This window comes from Protopterus annectens, chromosome 11.part0 (assembly GCF_019279795.1).
Source record: "Protopterus annectens isolate FY-2018-M chromosome 11.part0, PAN1.0, whole genome shotgun sequence".
NCBI classification, from domain to species: Eukaryota; Metazoa; Chordata; order Ceratodontiformes; family Protopteridae; genus Protopterus; species Protopterus annectens.
In genome coordinates this window covers 829,358,468-829,374,034 of record NC_056745.1, presented here as the reverse complement: position 1 = coordinate 829,374,034, position 15,567 = coordinate 829,358,468, and positions in this window count along the sequence as shown.

The following is a 15,567-nucleotide window of genomic DNA, read 5'->3' as shown; positions in this document are numbered from 1 at the left end:
TCAGTGTGGTTATGATGCATTGGAAGCTTCATGTAGGGCAGCTATGACTGGGGCTGTGATACGTAGACATGATTGGTTAAAAGATCAGTCTTTGCCTGACCATGTTAAAGTAAAGTTACTTGATGCACCTCTGGAAAAACAGAAGCTTTTTGGTGCTAATGCACAAGATGTGTTGCAATCCATTGAGGAAAAAGCGAAGTCGGTACAGACAGTCAAGGATTTCCTTCAGGTTCAGCCACCCAGATTCAGCAGAAACTGGCCTTCAAAGAATTGGTCCTTCCCAGGCTCTGACAAGTTTCAAAGGGGAAAAAGCAGGCGTGCCCGAGGTAGAGGGCAATACCGAGGATCCTACAGGGGCCGCCAATGGCAACCTACAAATCCAAGAAGTGGCGCAGACAGCCCAGCTGCACCACAAGGACAATCACAATGACTTGACTTTCATACCGCCTACAAAGGCTCAAAGAGAAGCACCTTTGGGCGGAAAATTATCCTTATTCTCAAAAAGCTGGCATATCTTAACCAAGTACAACTGGATTCTGGATTTAATAGACAAGGGTTACAGATTCCACTTCCATACTTTACCAATAAGACAAGGCATGCCAAACCTGCCACATCATCAAAGGGCAGAGGCACTCACTCAAGTTTCAAAGCTGTTAAGTATAAAAGCAATAGAAAGGGTTCCTCCTCAGGAACAAGGCCAGGGATTTTATTCAAGACTGTTCCTTGTTCCAAGAAAAGAAAACAAATGGAGACCTATACAGGACTTGTCAACTCTAAATACTTTTCTAATTGTGCCAAAGTTCAAAATGCTGACGCTGCAGCAACTCCTTCCCATGTTGGGCAAGGGGTCTTGGCTGGTCACTCTGGACCTTAAGGAGGCATACCTGCATGTCCCAATCAGACAAAGCTGCAGAAGATACCTCAGATTTCTTGCAGGAACAGAGCATTATCAATTCTCAGCATTGCCGTTTGGCTTATCTACTGCGCCCAGAGTGTTCACGAAATGCCTGGCATCAGTAGTGGCACACTACAGACTCCAGGGGATTCAAATATACCCCTACCTGGACGACTGCCTCATACAAGCAGACAACAAACAAACCTTAAAAGCAAACTTGGACTATGTCATTCAGCTACTGCAGGCCTTGGGATACACAGTCAACATTCAGAAGTCAAGACTACTGCCATCCCAACAGATTATTTTCCTAGGTGCCAAACTGGACACAGAAACTCAAATGGCTTACCTCACAGAGGAAAAACAACAGCAGTTACCAGAGTACTTCAAAGGCCTAGCAAAACTCTCCCAGCTGACTGCAAGGAAATTCCTGCAGGCCCTGGGGTTCATGGCATCTTGCATTCTTCTGATACCTTTGGCAAGACTTCATATGAGAAAGCTGCAATGGTATTTAAAAAACTTATGGTCCCAACACAGCCAAAGCCTAGAGGACGTAATCCCACTTATTCCATGTCTGCAAAAGGAATTTTTGTGGTGGGCTCAAGCAAGTCAGTTAAACAAAGGCATGTCTTTCAACAGACCTCAAGCAGGTCAAATGATTACAACAGACGCCTCAGATCATGGATGGGGGGCACACATGGAGGGCAGATGCATTCAAGGTCTATGGACACCAAAGGAAAGACATCTGCATATAAACCAAAAAGAGATGTTGGTAGTGATACATGCAATCGAGACTTTCGAAAAATCACTACAACAAGGAAATTTGCTAATAAGGACAGACAACACCACTGTCATGTGGTATATAAACAAGCAGGGAGGCACTCATTCTTATCCCCTCTGCAGACTAACAATGCTTCTCTGGGAAAAATCCCTGAGTCTGAAGATACATTTGCAATCCCAGTTTGTGCCAGGCAAGAACAATGTACTGGCAGACAACCTGAGCAGAAATTTCTTGGACCCACACGAATGGATGCTGCATCCTCACATTTTCTCACAACTAACAAAGACATGGGGAAGACCGGACGTAGATCTCTTTGCTTACCACTTAAATCATCACCTGGAAAAGTTCTGCACAAGGACCCACCATCCTCTAGCCTGGAAAACGGATGCTCTCTCCTTCAGCTGGAATTCCCTAAAAATTTATGCAGTCCCTCCTCTACCTCTGCTGACCAAGGTGATACTGAAGATCAAAGCAGAACAACCAACAGGCATTCTGATAGCTCCAGACTGGCCAAAGCAACACTGGTACCCACTGCTGTTGAGCATAACTCGGACCAGACTGTGGCCTCTGACCCTATGGCCCCTGCTTCTAACACGACACAATTACAGGACTGTCCATCAAAACCTGAAAACATTGCATCTGACAGCCTGGAGGTTACCATAACTCCTCCAGCTAACTCTTTCCAAAACAGTTCAAGAGATCTTACTGGAAGCACGCAGACCTTCCACCAGAAAAACCTATTCAGCCAAGTGGAAGAGATTCAGCATCTGGAATGCCAACAGGGGTCAGGGCACAACATTACTGAGTATACCTCAGATATTAGAATACTTGGCAGAAATGTTTCATACTGGGCTCTCATACTCTTCTATAAAGATTCATGCCTCAGCAATCTCAGCAAACTACAATTGTGACCCACCACTGTTTTCACATCCTTTGCTAAGACAGTTACTAAGAGGGATAAAGAATATTAAACCTCCCAGGAAACAGCCAGTACCTGCATGGGACCTCAATTTCATTTTGGAAAAATTAACTCTTCCTCCTTTTGAGCCAGCAGCAACTTCAGAAATGCAATTTCTATCATGGAAAACGGTCTTTCTATTGGCAGTCACATCTGCAAGAAGAGTCTCGGAGATACAGGCACTCATGGCTGTGCCTCCCTTCCTCATTTTTCATCAGGACAGAGTTTCTCTAAGAACCAATCCTACATTCATGCCAAAAGTTATTTCCAGGGTGTCTAAATCAAGCTATTCACCTGCCTACCTTCTTCCCCAATCCTCAAAATAGGGGGGAAAAACTGCTGCATACTTTGGACATACACAGGCAACTACGCTACTACTTGGACAGAACTAAGGCCACCAGAAAGTCTGACCAACTGTTTGTGGCCTATGCTGCTGGAGTACAAGGAAAAGCAATCTCCAAACAAACAATTTCAAAATGGATTGGACACTGCATCAGATTCTGCTACTCTTTCCATGGAAAAGTTGTGCCAGCCAATATTAGGCCACATTCCACCAGAGCTATAGCCACATCCACAGCTTTCCTGAGAGGAGTGGCAACAAAGGACATTTTAGAGGCTGCTACATGGAGCTCCGTGCATACATTTACCAAGCACTACAACCTGCCCTTATACTCCAGATCCCGAGCAGGCTTTGCTTCGGCAGTCCTGCAGGGCATTTTAGCTACACCATCCCTCTCTTAGTTCCATCCACCCCCAGCTTGGCTATGGTATTCAACCCATATGTTATGACTGCAGTTGCATTCTTGAAGGACATGGTACAGTTTTGTACCTACCATAAATGTAGATGTCCGATAGATATGCAACTGCAGTCCTATTTTCCCACCCTCCTACCCCTCTGCAACTTTCTTTATGGGTCCCTACCCCTATTCCTATTAGCTGGGGGTATCTCCTATGGTGTATCTGTTTATTACTGTTGTGCATGTCTGGAATTTTTTATCCATTCACCAAATTTAGCCTTCCTAGGAGGGCACCTGGCATCTGGGGCAAGAAACACTGAAGAAGATGGCATCGTCCGATTCCTTTATACTCCAGCCATTGTGACGTCGGAGGGGAGGCGACACCAGCCGACGCCGGACCCAGACTTTGGAATTCGGCCGACCGAGGGCTGCCTGAGGCAGGACAAACCCATATGTTATGACTGCAGTTGCATATCTATCGGACATCTACATTTATGGTAGGTACAAAACTGTACTTTGTCTCTCCCTAGGATGAGTCCAGAGCCGCTAAGCAGGCACCGGCTTCCGAGGAAGTACTTTGCACTACCGATTCTTGACTGAAACAGACTACTTTCGTGTCTACCATTCTTTCGAAAACTACCGAGTTTCTAAGGCCCAGGGTATGAACCATACCCAAGGAACTGACTCAGTCTCAGGCACCTGCTTTCTTGCCTCAGTCTCAAATGCTTAAAATGGCAGAAGACCTTATCATGCTGATCAGGGGAAGCCAAGCAACCCCTTCCAAAAGAAAGAGATCTATCCCCAGTAGTTTTGTGTGAACAGGAGTCTGACTGAATATGAAGACATGCAACCCCTCTCTGCTTATGAGGATTCTGATGCAGATGACTCCATTCCTTCAGCCTCTCCCCCTGAGGACTTTTCCTTTGGGGAAACCCTTCATACCTTAAGGGAGCATTTCCAATGGGAATGACAGGACTAACCCCAGTCTAAAAAGAGACTCAGGGAATTCTTAGATCTTCCACAGCACAGACCCCTGGCCAGTGCCCCAGTCCGGGATGTTGTGGAGGATGTTTTCTTGGAATCCAGTTTGACTCCTGACACCCTACCTCCTGCACCCAGAAAACCAGACAGGTATTAGAGTCCCTGACTTGCACACATTTTTTTTTAAAAATCCTACTGCTGACCTTGGGGTAATTTCTCAAGGACCTAAAGGAATTAAAGCAACCTCTGCTAAGAATCCCACCCCCTCAGACAGGGATTCCCAAGCACTAGACAGATGTGGTAAAAAAGTATCCACCTCTGCTACTCTTGCTATCAGAGCACTAACATACCCTGGAACTCCTCAAACAAAAAAATGTCTTCCTTTCCTGCTTGTGCAGAATCTAAAGAGTTAAAAGAGTTAATGCATTCTGCAAGTCAAGTAACTAAACACACTTTGCATTGTGGGTTTGAAGCCCTAGAAGCTTCTTGCAGGGTAGTAGTCACCGGTTCTGACCTTAAAAGGCATGCATGGCTTAAGGAACAGCCCTTGCCAGACCATGTTAAATCTAAATTGTTGAATGCACCCTTGGACAAAGACAACTTATTTGACGCTAAGGCAGAAGAGGTCTTAAAAAGATGGAAGAAAAAGCTAATTTTATGCAGACAGTTAAGGATTTCTTACAGGTCCAGCCACCCAGGTTCAGCAGGCATTGCCCATCCAAGCACTGGTCCTTTCCTTCTCCCACCAGGTCAGTTCAGCTCAGACCCTGTGGAAGCAGACCCCCCCCAGAGAGCAGCCACAGGGAATGCAGAGATCAAAACAGTGGGCTTCCTCCACTTCAAAAACAGGGAGTTCTAAGCCAATACCTCATGGTAAGAACTCACAATAACTCAACTCCCCCCTCTCTCTGCCCACCTTCACTTACCCCTAGAAGGAAAACTCTCCTTTCATGCAAGCACCTGGGCCACCATTACCAACAACTGCTGGGTCCTCAACATAATGTCACAGGGATAAGGGTTCCCACATCTACCTCCAAACCAGTGGGCAGATGCGCAAAAGTAAGTCCTTTCCCTGCTACCTATGAGGGCAATAGAGCACGTTCCTGCAGAACAGAAAGGCCAAGGTTTCTACTCCAGACTTTTTCTGGTACCCAGAAAAGAGGGCACCTTGCGCCCCATCCTCCATCTATCCATTCTAAACACCTTCCTGGTGATACCAAAATTCAAAATGCTCACCTTCCAACAGCTGCTACCCATGCTCTCCAAGGATGCTTGGCTAGCCACACTGGATCTAAAAGAGGCCTACCTCCACATTCCTATCGGGGAATCATGCAGGAAATATCTATGTTTCAGGGCAGGATCTCTGCACTTTCAGTTCTCTGCACTTCCCTTTGGCTTATCTACTGCTCTCATAGTTTTCACAAAATGTCTGGCTCTGGTCATTGCCTTTTGCAGACAAAGGAATATCCAAATTTACCCATACTTAGACGGCTGCCTAATTCAGGCAGACAGCCAGGAAAAGCTGCTCAAGCACCTTGTCTTTGTGTACCTCCCTAGGGTACACAATGAAAAGAAATCCAAAGAAGTACTCACCCAAAGGATTATATTCCCTGGGAGCAAGTCTGGACACAGCATCCCAGATGGCATTTCTTACACAAGAGAAGCAAACTTACCTGACAGCCTACTTCTCTCAACTAGCCACCAGACCTCAGTCATCTTCAAGGAAAATCCTGAAAGCTCTGGGGTTCATGGCATTTTGCATTCTACTCATTCCATATGCCAGACTGCATATGAGGAGACTTCAATGGTACCTAAAAAGCCTTTGGTGTCAACAGTCTCAAGACCTGGAAACTCTTATACCCATAATCCCTTGCCTCAGAAAAGATTTTCTTTGGTGGGCAGCAGCATGCTGCCACAAGGGACTACCTTTCTCACTACCCCGACCCTCACCACAGAAGCATCAGACTATGCCTGAAGTGTACACCTGGATGACAGGTGTATACAGGGCCAATGGAGCCCACAGCAAATCCATCTGCACATCAACCAATAATAGATGATAGCTGTCCAGCACTCCTTGACAGCTTTCAAGCCCCTTCTCTCCCCAGGGGCTCTCCTGATCAAAACAGACAACACCACTGTGATATGGTATATCAACAAGCAGGTAGGGACTCACTCTTACCCTCTATGGAGGCTAGCCATGACCCTTTTTTCACACAGCCTCTGCCATGCAACTCCACCTGTTAGCACTTTCCCATTGAGCAGCCCCTTTTCTCACACCCTCTGATCAAACAATTCCTAAGAGGGGCTAGCAATTTGAGGCCACCCAGAAGAGCACCAACCCCAGCTTGAGACCTTAACTTTGTATTGGAAAAGCTCACCCTGCCCCCCTTTGAACCAGCGTCTTTAGCAGAGCTAAAATTTATCTCCTGGAAGACAGCTTTCCTTCTGGCCATCACTTCAGCCAGAAGGGTCTTCGAGCTGCAAGCACTCATGGCTGTGGAGCCCTTCATTATCTTTCATGTGACAAGGTTTCCCTCAGGACTAACCCATCCTTCTTGCCCAAAGTGGTATCCAGTGTGGCTCTCAACCAATCCATTCATTTTCCCACCTTTTTCCCTAACCCACAGAACAAGGGGGAAAGCATCCTGCACTCTCTAGATGTGCACAGACAGCTCAGATTCTAGATAAGACTAAATCCTTCAGAAAGTCTGCTCAATTGCTGGTTAGCTTTGTTGCAGAGGTAGAGGGCAAAGCCATCTCCAAACAAACAATCTCCAAATGGATTGCACACTGCATTCATTTCTGTTACAAACGTGGAAATCCCCCCCCCCAAGGGGGTCAGGACTCACTCCACCAGAGCAGCCTCCACATCTGCAGCTTTCCTCGGAGGAGTCCCCACCAGGGACATCCTGGAGGCTGCCACATGGACATCTGTTCACACTTTCACCAAACACTACCACCTGCCTATCTTCTCCAAATCCAGGGCAGGGTTTGCCTCTGCAGTCTTGCAGGGCATCCTAGCCAGCCCCTAGTGTCCTTGACTGCCTTCACCCTTTTCCTCAGCTTTGGGAATTAACTCAAATGTGATGACTAACAGTGAAACACGAAGAACATAGTACAGTTGTGTACGTTTACCATAAATGTAGATGTTCTGAGTGTATTCACTGTTGCAGTCCTGTTTTCCCTCCCTCCATCCCCCTCTTCTTTCTTCTCTGTCCTTACAAGGGGAATTTTGATATTTACTTCTACTGGTGGGGTTCTTCCACCAGAACCTGGCTCCCACTTGGGGGCTCCTGACAGGGCAAGAAAAACTGATGTAATGGTGTAGGCTGCCTTAACTTATACTACTGACGACTTGACGTCAGTCTGGAAGCGACAGCAGCCGATGCAGAAATACTAAACCTCTGGTATTCGGGCCAGCTGAGGGCTACCCTGGCAGGGATAACCCAAATGTTATGACTGCAAAAGTGAATGCACTCAAACATCTACATTTATGGTAAGTGTACACAACTGTACTTTTCTGAGCTGAAACCACTCCTCCAGCAACAGGTAGGCTGTTCCAAAGCTCACCACTTCTCACAAGTTCTTGTTTTCAGTACTTAGCAAAAGTTCATGTTCCTGAGGTCTTGAGATCAAAAGCCAGGACACACGGACATAGTTTACTACCGGAGTGAAGAGCGCTGTCAGGCACTGGCAGAAGTGGTGAAGTTTCAGCCACATGGAGATGAAATGAGGGAGAGAGAAAGAAGGTGGTGACTTATTTGATTTCAGTATGGTTACAGTTGATGGCCAGTGGAAGATTAGCAGAAGGCTCTCTCTCATAATCTTAAGAGTTCACCCTGATTTACAGATCTTCTGGAGTCTAGTCACACATCTCAGTTAGCAGAAGGATCTCTCTCATAATCTTAAGTTAATGATGGTTGTATACAAATGTGTAATGCTAATGAGCCTGCTACATGAAGCTACACGTCATGTGACATTTTATCTAGAGAGTTCACCCTGATTTACAGATCTTCTGGAGTCTAGTCACACATCTCAGTTAGCAGAAGGATCTCTCTCATAATCTTAAGTTAATGATGGTTGTATACAAATGTGTAATGCTAATGAGCCTGCTACATGAAGCTACACGTCATGTGACATTTTATCTAGAGAGTTCACCCTGATTTACAGATCTTCTGGAGTCTAGTCACACATCTCAGTTAGCAGAAGGATCTCTCTCATAATCTTAAGTTAATGATGGTTGTATACAAATGTGTAATGCTAATGAGCCTGCTACATGAAGCTACACGTCATGTGACATTTTATCTAGAGAGTTCACCCTGATTTACAGATCTTCTGGAGTCTAGTCACACATCTCAGTTTCTTTATCATCTTAAACCCATAGAGGCGATACAGCATCAGAGTGGAGAAAAATATCCGCAGAAGTAGTTGTGCTAAGCAATTTTGTGCTCTGGAGCTACTATCAAAAAACAGTTGCTTAACAGTCTTTCTACACTCATGCATATTATCCAGACAAGTTCTTATTTTCTCTTTAGCACTCTGCAGTTCTGCGAGATTCCCCTTATTTTTCAGTACTTTAATCTTTTTCAGCCCCTCCAAATGATGCTTGATACTTAACCATACTCTATTTCTGTCCTATTTTTAAACTCTACTTTCATTTTATCCCACTCAATCCCACTCACTAGCTTAACTTCTCAAGAAATGTCTGTTTTCCAGAATAGTTGTCAAATAATTTGCACTACCCATTCCTTAAATTCCTCTTTAACAGGTAGGTTGGGAAGCACCAGTGTCTCATGTTTACTTCATTACAGTGCATTTTTATTTTAGCAGCAATTGGTGCATGATCTGAAAGTTATTGTGTGTATGTCAAAGCTTTTAATTAAATGCACAAGTTCCTGTAAAATATGATTTCTTTCTTGTCTAGTCCAGTTATTGTACCTAGAGGAATAATGTGTAAATTCTGTCTGAATTCCGACTACTGAATTCAAATCTTCCATATCGAATGTTTTTATAAATATCTTCAGAAATCTACCGTTTTTTTGTTATATTTTTCCTTCTAGGTTTCCCAGATACTTCCTAACTTTTGCAAATCAAGTTCCAGTCTCCATCTATAAGTAATGTTCCCTGCTTAAATCTGATTATTTCATCAAAAATGTTGTCAGGCTCCATTGTAGCAGTTTTAGGTGGAATATAAATGCATGCTGGCATAATCCTCCTGCCTTGCCACTTACTACCACAAATCTACCATTACTTTATTGTTCCCACCTATTATATATGACAGCTTTTTTTAAAATGTTTCCAGCTTTTATGTTACATTCACTCAGTAATGTTTGGCAGGTAAATCTCTTGTGTAGTTGTTTTTTATTTATTCATCTCCATTTGACCCTATGTCACATTTTACAAGACTTCTGGTTTTAATGAAAAACCCCTGAGCAAAAAAAAAAAAAAAAACCTCACACACCCACAACACCCCATAACCACACACAAAAGTCCCGCAAATCTGTTTATATAATTTTTTTACATCCCATGCAAAAAAGCTGCTGGCAAGAATTCCATTGAAAACAATTTGCTGTTTTGACTTGCAAACATGTATATGTTTGCAGTCAGTCCAGTCAAACATTTATAAGAGAAAAAGCTTTTACAGATTTGTTTTTCAGCCTTTCGACTGCTTTCCATTTGAGATTGCACAGCAGCAGGGTCTGGGAATTTGCCCTTACCCTGTTTGTGCAGTCATGGAAATTGTATATGTAATTAGCAGGGGGGTTGGGTATGTCCCCATGCAAAAAATATTGTTTTCATAACTTTTTTGGTGATTCTATCTTTTTAGGTTCACTTAAAAAGTTTGCTCATGTTCATCGTGTTTCACTATTGCAGTCATTACAATTGGGTTATCCTGCTGGCAGGCTACCCGCAGTCGGCCAGAGTTCCAAAGTCTAGGTCCGGCGTCGGTTGCTGTCGCCTCCTCCCTGACGTCAGTGCGCCAGGGGTATAAAAGATGCAGCTGATGCCATTTTCTTCAGTCTTTCTTGCCATGCGGTGCCTGAAGCAAAAGCAGTTTGCAAGTGCCGGTCGGCCGACTACTGAGATTTTCAAATTCGAATTTCAGATCCGAAGTCTTCATTAAAGCTAAGTACCCCATTGGGGAAACTTTTTTCTTGATACAGACCGATGTCAGAAAAAGTTAATAATTGTATTTCTTGTGGGAAGCAAATACCTCATAAGGATTTTCATTCTTACTGTATTCCTTGCCTAGGCCCTGACCACGACATTGCTAGTTGTCGGTTTTGTGCTAGATTTAACCAACGCACTATTAAGCGTTGGTACAATTTTGCATTTCATTACTTAGGCAGAAGATTCAATTATATAATGCAGTCAGAACAGCCGACTACCGGAGTTTATAAAAAGCGCAAAGAAAAGGACAGGGATCCGAGGTCCAAAACAGACGACGAGGCTTCTGCTAGGCCTGTCGCCGGTTCTCAGTGAGGTGCTTTCGCAGCCCCTGACGCCCGCTACCTCAGAGCCACAGGCCACTCCTGACTCCCACATGGAGGCCACTGGAAACTCAAGGTATTGGACACTCTGAAACTATTCCCTCAGATGGGTCCAGAGCAGCTGAGCAGGCATCGGCTTCTGATACACAGTTATATGTGAAACCAACTTCAGCTTCAAAGGCAAAGACTAAAGCAGCTCTAAAGACAAAGAAACAAGTACAGCATTCTCGTGGACAGGCCACTATGCCTAAAAAACAGATGCTTAAAATGGCAGAAGACCTAATTACTATGATCAGGGGTTCCCATCCCCCTTCTAAGAGGCCTAGGCAAGAGATATGAATCTTCAGATCAGGTTTCCATTTCCTCTGATTCCTCTTCTGAACAGGAATATTCTCTTCCTCCCTATGAGGATTCTGATACTGAAGAATCTATCCCTTCAGCCTCTCCTCCTGAGGATTATTCTTTTGGGGAGACCCTGCATACTATGAGGGGGCATTTCCACTGGGAGAGCCAAGATTACTCAGAATCAAAGAAAAGGCTCAGAGACTTCATTTTATTACCTCAGCACAGGCCACTTGCTATTCCTCCTGTTTTAGACATTGTAGATTATGTATTTTCAGAGTCCGGTCTGTCTCCTGACTCTTTACCACCAGCTCCTGTTAAGCCAGACAGATACTACAGGGTTCCTGATTCACATAAATTTCTTTATAAAACCCCTGCTGCTGACCCAGAAACCATCTCTCAGAGTCCCAAAGGGGTCAAGGCTTCCACTGCAAAAAAAACTATCCCCTCTGATAGGGATTCAAGGGCCCTGGACAGAGGGGGAAAAAGATTTATACTTCTGCTACCTTGGCTGTAAGAGCTTTGAATTGCCAGTTTCATTTGCTTAAATATCAGCAATATCTTATGTCACTGCTTAAACAGAAAATGTTGACAAATTCAGAATGTGCAGAAAACAAAGAAATGCAGGATTTATTGCATGCAGCTGAACAAGTGGGAAAGCATACTTTGCAATGTGGTTTCGATTCTCTAGAGGCCTCCTGCAGGGCCGCTGTTACAGGTTCTGTCATTAGGAGGCATGCTTGGTTAAAAGAATAGAATCTGCCCGATCATGCTAAAGCAAAACTATTAGATGCTCTGTTACAGCATGATACCTTGTTTGGTGTTAAAGCAGAAGAGGTGTTGAAGAAAATGGAGGACAAAGCTAAATCTATGCAAACAGTAAGGATTTCTTGCAGGTACAGCCCCACAAAAAATTGGTCCTTTCCAGTGCCAGACAGGCCACAAAGAGACAGATACAGACACGCCCCAGAGGCAGATCACAGCCCCAAGGCTCATACAGGCCTAAAGGAAACAGTCTCAATGACTTTCCCCTGCCAGCACCAAGCACTTATCTTCTGGCAGCTCTTTTTTCACAAAATTGGCACATGATCACCCAGGACAAATGGGTCTTACAAGGCTACAGGTTCCACTTTCACACCCTACCAAGGCCAAACGGTATGCCAGACCTGCAATGGGCAGAGGCACAAAAACAAGTTTCATCCCTCATGGACATGAGAGCCATTCAGCAAGTACCACAGCAAGAGCAAGGACTACGATTTTACTCTAGGCTATTCTTGGTACCCAGAAAGGACAAAGCCTGGAGACCAATACTGGACCTGTCTATCCTAAACACATTCCTGGCTATTCCAAAATTCAAAATGCTAACTCTGCAGCAGCTTCTGCCCATGCTGGGCAAGAAGGCTTGGCTTGTGACTTTAGACCTAAAAGAGGCATACCTGCATGTCCCAATCAGACAATCATGCAGAAGATACCTCCGATTTATAGCTGGCTCAATGCACTACCAATTCTCTGCACTGCCCTTTGGCTTATCTACTGCGCCCAGGGATTTCACAAAATGCCTGGCAGCAGTAATTGCATTTTGCAGACAGAGGAATACACATATATCCTTACTTGGACGACTGCCTTATTCAAGCAGAGAACAAGGACATTCTACTACAGCATCTGGCGTTTGTAAAAAGATTACTAACAGGTCTAGGGTACACAGTAAACGAAAAGAAATCAAAATTCGTACCCTCTCAAGAGATAATATTCCTGGGTGCAAGCTTAAATACAACAGTCCAGATGGCTTATCTCATGCCAGACAAACACAGACAACTGATTTCAAAATGTTGGCAACAAAGACCCAGTTATCTGCAAGAAAAATGCTGCAGGCGTTGGGCTTCATGGCATCCTGCATTCTGCTAATTCTATATGCAAGACTGCATATGAGGAAACTTCAATGGTATCTAAAAAGTGTTTGGACTCAACATTGCCACAGCCTGGAAACAATAATTACCCATATTCCCTGCCTGCAACAGGAGTTTCGATGGTGGGCAAAAGCCTGTCACCACAACACGGGACAGCCATTCACCTTACCCACAGCCAGGCAGACATTGATAACAGATACAGATTATGCCTGGGGGGCCCATATATCAGGAAGATGTATTCAGGGCACATGGTCCGCAAGTCAAATGCATCTACATATCAATCAAAAAGAAATACTAGCTGTTCAGAATGCCCTGACAGCCTTCAAGGATCTACTTCATCCAGGACAACTACTGATAAAGACTGACAATACTACAGTCATGTGGTACATAAACAAGCAGGGAGGCACACATTCCTACCCCCTCTGCAGACTAGCCATGAGCTTGTGGGACACAGCATTGACTTACCAAGTACATCTGCAAGCACAATTCCTGCCAGGAAGGACAAATATTCTGGCAGACGAACTAAGCAGAAATCTAATGGATCCCCACGAGTGGAAATTGGATCCACAAGTGTTCATGATAACAAGGAACTGGGGATGCCCGGACATAGACCTATTTGCCTCCCCTCACAACTGCCAACTACAGAGATTCTGCACAAGGACTTATCACAAGCAAGCAAGGAAAGTGGATGCTCTATCTTTCAGCTGGAAAAAACAAACAGTATATGCCTTTCCTCCTCTACCTCTCCTTCCCAAGGTACTCCTCAAAGTCAGGCAAGAGAAGCCAAAAATTATACTGATTGCCCCAGACTGGCCCCGCCAGCACTGGTACCCAATCCTAAAGAGCTTGTCTCAATGCCCAGCTTGGACATTACCTCAAATTCCTCACTTATTGACCCAACAAGACCGTCAGATATGGCACAGCCAATTCAGGACCTTAAACCTGGCAGCATGGAGGATAATGAGATGGGTGTTATTTTGGAGGCCAGGAGGCCTAGCACCAGAAAATCTTATGCAGAAAAATGGAAGAGATTCTGTGCTTGGAATCAGGCATAAGGTATTGACACAATTGTTCCAAATATTCCTCAGATTTTGCAATACTTAACTGAGATGCTGGATAAAGGCCTTTCCTTTTCATCAATTAAAATTAATGCCTCTGCCATTTCAGCTCATTACAATACAGAACCACCTATTTTTTCTCATCCATTACTAAGGCAGTACCTCAGAGGGGCCAAAAACATAAGAACTCCAAGGAGAGCATCAATACCTGCATGGGACCTCAACTATGTCTTGGAAAAACTCACACTGCCTCTGTTTAACCCAGCCTCTGCAGCTGATATAACATTCTTATCCTGGTAAACAGCTCTGCTCCTAGCAATAACCTCCGGTAGATGAGTCATAGAGTTACAGGCACTCATGGCTGTGGAACCTTTTATCATTTTCCATCCTGACAGGGTTTCTCTGAGGACAAACCCTACATTTATGCCTAAGGTAGTGTCCAATGTGGCCCTTAACCAAACAATTAATTTGCCTACCTTTTATCCAAACCCACAGAATAAGGGTGAGAGACTTATGCATTCTTTGGACATTCACAGGCAGTACGCTTCTACTTGGACAGAACCAAAGCTTTCAGAAAGACTGAACAACTTCTAGTGGCATATATGCTGCAGGATCACAAAGAAAGCCTATCTCAAAGCAGACTGTTTCAAAGTGGATAGGCCACTGCATTCGTATCTGCTATTCACAGCATGGCAAATCAGTGCCTAAGGGCATTAGGCCATGTTCAACCAGAGCAGCAGCCTTCCTCAGAGGAGTACCAACCAAAGACATTTTAGAAGCTGCAACTTGGAGTTCAGTGCATACTTTTACAAAGCACTATCACTTACCTCTCTACTCTAAATCCAGGGCAGGCTTTGCCACTGCAGTTCTGCAGGGCCTGTTAGCCTCTCCTAATCCTATTTAGCACCAGCCTCCCAACCTTAGCTTTGCGATTCAACCCAATTGTAATGACTGCAACAGTGAAACACGATGAACATAGTACAGTTGTGTACCTACCATAAATGTAGATGTTTGAGTGTATTAACTGTTACAGTCGAGGTTACCCTCCCACCATCCCCCTTATCCTTTGCTGGGACTTATCTGTACTCTATTTTATACAACCTATGTGGTATATTTGCTTGTCGATGAAGGAAAAGTTGTTTTTTGTGCATACATGCTTATTGGCATAATTTAGCCTACCATTTTAAGGGCACCTGGCATCTGGGGCAAGAAAAACTATAGAAAATGGCATCAGCTGCATCTTTTATACCCCTGGCGTACTGATGTCAGGGAGGAGGCGACAGCAACCAACGCCGGACCTAGACTTTGGAACTCAGGCCGACTGCAGGTAGCCTGCCAGCAGGATAACCCAATTGTAATGACTGCAACAGCGAATACACTCGAACATCTACATTTATGGTAGGTACACAACTGTACTTTT